Source organism: Notamacropus eugenii, chromosome 1, assembly GCF_028372415.1.
Source record: "Notamacropus eugenii isolate mMacEug1 chromosome 1, mMacEug1.pri_v2, whole genome shotgun sequence".
NCBI lineage: Eukaryota > Metazoa > Chordata > Mammalia > Diprotodontia > Macropodidae > Notamacropus > Notamacropus eugenii.
Genome location: NC_092872.1, coordinates 432,997,951 through 433,003,199, shown reverse-complemented (window position 1 = coordinate 433,003,199; position 5,249 = coordinate 432,997,951).

Here is a 5,249-nt window from a genome sequence, read left to right as displayed (position 1 = left end):
ACTTAGAGTTGGAATGACTCCGTCTTCTGGGGAACATACAGCCATCCTTTATTCCAGATTGAAGGCAAATCAAGGAGAGAAGAAGAAATTCCTCTTTCTGCCTTCAAATAAAGAGTCATAGAACATAGAATGTTAGAACTGAAAGGCTCTTTAGAACATAGAATTCAGAGCTGGAAGAGACCTTAAACAAACCTGTCATGTGTGAGGCTCTGCCAGGCCCTGGAGAAGGAGAGATTACGAAAAATGACACTATCCTTGCTCTCAAGGACCTTATAGACTAATGGTGATAGGTCTTGACCTGATGTACATTAAAAATAAAACCCCCAAACTCAGGGCAAGCTATGTATCTTCTGTGCAAGTTAGTTTTTTTGTAAAATGCATTTCAATGAAATCTAAGGGTCTTCTTCCAACTCACAATCTATGCTCTTACAATTCTCTACGTATGATACAAGGTAGATTGTGATGGGATAAAGGACAGCTGGATGAAATGCTAGAAGATATTTGAGGAAGAAAGGAGGGGAGCTGGGGAGAGAGGATCAGGAAAAGCTTCATGGAGGAGGAGGTGTGTGATCTGGGACTTGGAGGAAGGACATATTGCTTCAATGGGCAGAGATGAGGGAGGAATATTTCAAGAATGGGATGTGGGAGAGAGAGGAAAGGGACTCTGTTCCAAACTGGAAGAGACCTCATTTCCACCATCTCGTTTAGATTGTTATTGGTATCTTCTGTTTTTACATCACCCAGATTTCCCTTGCATCCCACCTTCTCCCAGAGAGCCATCCCCTATGACAAACAACTTTTTAAAAGACAAAAAAGGAAGGAAAGAAAAACAAATTCAGTAAAACTGATCAATGCATTGAAAGAAGATAAACATTATGTTCAATTGTCCACACCCACGGACCTTTCTGAAGGAGTGGAGATAGGAGTCTTCTCATATTTTTTCTCTGGGCTTGTGCTTGTTTTTTACAATTTTGCCACATTTAGTTGCTTTGTCTTGACAGTTCTTGCCATTCACAACATTGTAGTTGTCTTGTATATTGCTTTTCTGGCTGTCTTTACTTTGCATTGGTTAATGTCAGTCTAGGCTTCTTCGTATTCATCACATGCATCATTTCTTTATATGTACAATAGCATTCCATTCCGTTCATGAGCCACCATTTGGCTCAGGAATGCATGTTCTAATGATGAGCTTCTACTTTGTTTCCAGTTATTTGCTTCCGCAAAAGGTGATGTTATAAATATTTTGGTGCACCTAAGTCTTTCATGTTGTTATTGACCTCCACGTATATGCCTAGCAGTAGAATCTCTTGGTCAAAGAGTTTGGGCATTTTAGCCACTTTATTTACCTAATTCCAAATTGCTTTGCAAGTTGGTTGCCCCATTTCACAGTTCAACCAACAATGCTTTAGTGTGTCTGTGTTTCCACAATCTCTGCAATATTGACTATTCCCCTTGTTCTGTCAATTCAGTTGTGATCTCATTTGGGATTTTCTTGGCAAAGATACTGGTGCGGTTTGTCATTTCCTTCTCCAGCTCATTTTACAGATGAGGAAACTGAGGCAAACAGGGTTAAGTAACTTACCCAGGGTCACACAACTAGTAAGTGTCTGAGGCTGGATTTGAACTCAGGAAGATGAGTCTTCTTAACTCCAGGTCCAGCACTCTGTGCACTATGGCGCCACCTAGCTGCCCTATTCTCTTTTGTCAACTTCTTGGGCATAAGGTAGAGCTGTCTGAATTTCTCTTACCATTAGTGATTTGGAACATTCTTTCATATGTTAACTATCCCATTTTGAGAAGCCAAATGACTTGCCCAAGATGACACAGTGAGTTAGCAGCGGCATTAGAATTAACTCCTAGGTTTCTTGACTCCTCCTTAGATGTTCTTTCCATTATACCACGCTGCCCTGGGGATGAATTTGGCTGAAACTGGGTCATTATCAGTAGGTACTATGTGATCAGATATAGCTCAATTGTTTCTTTTAGAGATGAGTTTAGACTCAGTCATTTGGGAGTTTGCTCTGGTTGGAGGTTGAGTGGGATGCAAGGGACCGTGGGACATCAGATCTCCCTGGTTCTACTTCTGGCTTTGACTCTGACTCACTCCAGATTTTTAGGTTAAGTCCCAATAAAATCCCTGTGACTAAGCACAGAGGGTGTGAACATACTACCTGCACACTGATCATGGAACAGTGTAGGTAAAGGCTTTCTTGAGGAAGTGGCATTTAAACTGGGCCTTGAATGATGCATAGGACATCAACAATCAATCAGTCAATTAACAACAGAGTTGAAAAGAAAAGGTACATTCCAGAAATAGGGCATATTTGGGGTATGGCAAGAAACAGAATTTGTTGAGAGTATAGAATGTCTGAGGGGGAACATTGGGGCATATGGACTCAAAATAAAAATTAGATATATAATATATGTAAAAAAATATAACCATGTATTATATAAAAACATATAAATAACGTAATATACTTACATAATTATAAATATAACATAAATATAAAATTAATAATATAAATATTATGTAACATATAAATATAATGTGCAAAGTATATATTAGACACGTAAATATACATATATACATGTACATACATAAAAATACATACACATATACATAAAAATATAAAATCAGATTGAATGGCAGGCTAAGGCATTTTACTTGGCAGGCAACGAGTAGCCAATGAAATGTTCATTGAAGGCTCATGCTTTATCTTGTCTACTCTCAGGTTCTCTCCTACCCCTCCAGTGTAAGTGACTATGCCGTGCCTCCCTCAGTTACTCCAGACCTTGGGGATTTCTCTCCTCTGAGTTCCTACAGCCCTGACTGCCTGTGTCCCTCATTATTTACTGGAGCAGAGACTGCCTTGAATTATTATAACCTGTTTCAATGGAAAAGTCCTGGTCTAGCAAGGGGACACTTGGTTTCTAGGTCTACCTCTGTCACTAACTCACTCTAGGTAAGTCACTTCCCCCTCTCTGTCCATTTTCTCCTCCAAAAAACGAGGCGGTTGGACTAAGGCTTTATGACTCCACAGAGTATGTCATATTTCCTTACTAAGACTATAAGTTCTCTTCAACTTGAGTTTAGATAGGAGCAGGAATATATTTCCTCTTTCTCTTGTGTTCCCTATAAGACCCAATATAGGACTTTACACACATTTGGTACCCAATAAAGATTTACCATTACTTGACTGGGCAGTATAAAGCCAGGTTCAAGCCAAAAATCAATAACTGGCATCAGTCATATTCACCTGCTCACGGTCACATCCCCACAGTCATCACAAAGCAGAGATCAAAAATTTGGATAACTAGTCCTAACATCTTGTGTCTGCCTTGATCTTCTCACTGACACAACCAGACTCACTCAACAAACATTTATTTAGCACTTCGACTCAGAATACTGTGCCAGGAAATCGGGAGGTACAAAATTTAGATGAGATGAGACAAAGTCCTTCCTCTCACGGATTTTATCTGGGACATGATACATAGGACAGTGGGGATTGCATTGACCTGAGATAACTGAGGATAGAGGGCTTATTTATTAGATTAATTGAATGTTAGAACCAGAAGGAAATAGAAGCCCAGAGGAGGGAAGTTGCTTTGGCCAAATACATACAGAAAGTTTATAGTACAGTCAGAACCAGAAACCTGGTCTCCTGGCTCCCATCTCAGTGTCTTCTACTGCATTGCACTCTGCGTGTTCAAATAATAAAGATAGTTGTCTTAATTTTCCACTTTTGCTTATCAGAGGAGACCTCAACTAAGGGATAAGGCCAGGATTCTATGATATACAATTTAGAAATGAATCATTAATTAAACAGTAAGCATTTTTTATAATACCCACTGCTGCCAGGCACTGTGGTAACCCTGGAGATGAAATAATAAAAATGAGACAGTCCCTACCTTCTAAGACCTTTTATTCCATCAGGGAGATTATCTATCTATCTCTACACACATACACATACATATATAATATACACATGCTAAAACACATATACAATATTATACATTCCCATATATGTCTATATAAACATGTATGTATATAAGCCTATATATGCATGCACACACATATATGTGTGTGTGTATATATATATATTATACACAAGAGATGTATGTGTGTCTTTACAGCTCATAAATACAACATAATTTGTGGAGGAAGCAAAGACACTAACAGTCAAGCAGATCATGAAAGGCCTCACATAAGCTTTGAAGGAAGCTCGGTATTCTCAGAAGCAGAGGTGAGGAAATGAAGAGCCTAGAACAGCAGAGTTAAAGGGGCCTTTAGAACCTAAGCTACAGAGCATCAAAGTTGGGAAGAACCTTAAAGACCTTCTTCTAGTCCAATTTCTTCATTATGAAGGGGGTTCAACCTAGCTTATGTATGGCTTATATTTTTCTGTAATTATTTTGTGTCTAAGTTGTCAACTCCTCAACAAGAAGACAGGATGCTCATTAAGACAAGCTTCTCCTTCCCATGTCTGTCCCACAGTGTTAGGCCCCCAAGGAGGACTTTATCAAATACTTGTTGAATTAAAATTACTGATGTCCACACTCAATAGGACCTTCATGGTTCCTGAGGTATAAATTTCATCACCACAATGGTCACTTAGTTTTTGAATTGGCCAATGTCCTATGTGACAGGTAGCTCAGCTATTCATATCTAACATGGGCTTGTCCCTTCCTTACGTCAGCCAGCTAGTGATCCATCAATGGGTGTGCCCAGGTCCTTGAACTTTGACATTTCCAATGAAGTCCTATACCATGCTCTGAGTGAGTAAGACAGAAGTCAACATCATGAAGAGGAAAAGAGGGACATTTTACTGACCAAATTCCAGTTTGATCCATTCTAAATTCTGAGCTCTTGGAAAAGATGAGATCTCAAAACAAAATACAGAATACATACTGAGAGCTGGAAAGAACCTTAAAGATCTTTTATTCTATTTTATGATTTTACAGAGAAGGAAACTGATAAACAGAAGCTATGTCTTGCCCTAGACTACACAACTCAAAGCAATCCCATCTCCCCTTTGCCTATCCTGTACTCCAAGATTAGATCTAATCTCATTACACCCCTGAGAGTTAAAATTGGAACATCATTCAGAAAGTGATTTGACAACTAGCCTTTACCTGTGGCATCCAAGGGCCCCTCCCCAGAGCAAGTCATAAATCAGCTGTGGGTAGAGCCAGGCCAGCCCCTCCCAACTGAGGGCAAGCATCCAGGAGGAACTTCAGCTGGAAAAATA